Source organism: Ipomoea triloba, chromosome 3, assembly GCF_003576645.1.
Source record: "Ipomoea triloba cultivar NCNSP0323 chromosome 3, ASM357664v1".
NCBI classification, from domain to species: domain Eukaryota; kingdom Viridiplantae; phylum Streptophyta; class Magnoliopsida; order Solanales; family Convolvulaceae; genus Ipomoea; species Ipomoea triloba.
In genome coordinates, this window is record NC_044918.1 from 32,420,069 (window position 1) to 32,421,380 (window position 1,312).

Genomic DNA, 1,312 nt, shown 5'->3' on the forward strand with positions numbered 1-1,312 from the left:
TGAAAACCACTGGGATATCTACACACAGCAATATGTCTCCAGAAGAATGCATTGCCTGGTGGAAAGATGGAGTAATTGATGGTGAGTTCGTGGGGGAAGCCTACAGGAATTACAGGCATCTAGATGTCACATATGAATACCTAAGCCTGGTAAATCCGAAAGACCCCATCAAGACACGAGAAGCCATTAACAAGAAGAGGAAAGCCAACAAGAAGTAAGCTCTCGTGGTCCAAACTCCGTCTTATTTCAATGTATTGATGTTTATGTTGTTCTTGGTCTTATTTCTTTCAATCTTGTCTACTAAACTCTGCTTTGTAAACATTCCGTTTTTATAATCATATATATATCTTTTGCTGGGGGTGTTGCGTGAGTACTATTTTAGTAGAGTATTTGTCAAACTTACCATATGCGCTGAAAAATAAAATCTATGTTAATTCTTTCTATCAAATCAGCCATATAGAGTAAGTATAAGTGTTGGCATCATCAAAAAGGGGGAAATTGTTAGGAACATCATGTAATAGGTTTTGATGATACCAACTGTTAAGTAGAAATCCCCAAGTCTCGATACATAGGCAAAACGCTGTAAGTTCGACAAGTAAACCAAGAGCGAAAATACAACCGGGTAACTTGAGCTCAACTCGGAAAATATTTAAGCTTAAGGTAAACCTGTTTGAACATCTTAGAAGTCTCGTGTTGTAATCATATAGACAGATCAGAAGAAAGCATGGGACAACTCTGGAGGAATAAGGGTCTGCGAGACATCAACTAAGTCTCGAGACATAAGCAGAGTTCGAGGGGTAGGACCTCTCGATACAGCTATCTAGTTCGAGACATAAACAGAGTTCGAGAGATAGACCTCTCGATATTTGAGTACGAGACATCAAGCAATCAAGTAGACCTCTCGATATTTGAGTACGAGACATCAAGCAATCAAGAAGACCTCTCGATATTTGAGTACGAGACATCAAGCAATCAAGATATCAACTCGATATTTGAGTACGAGACATCAAGCAATCAAGATATCAACATTGGTCTCGATACACTAACAATTCTCCAACAAAGCTGAATGACGGTCAGGAAGCATATTTAAAGTTTGGAAAAGAAGAATATCATGGAGATAGAATAATAAAGAGGTGCCGAACGTGAAGATTTCAAAATGGGCGGAAATGGATGACACGTCAGATTTCCACCCCAAACGGTCAAAAGGTGCACCAATGCTGAAGTGGTCTGATTCCCTACAAACAAGGAATAATGGGAATATAAAAAGAGTAACTTTTACCAAAAGACGAAAGTGGAGCATGGACTCAAGAAA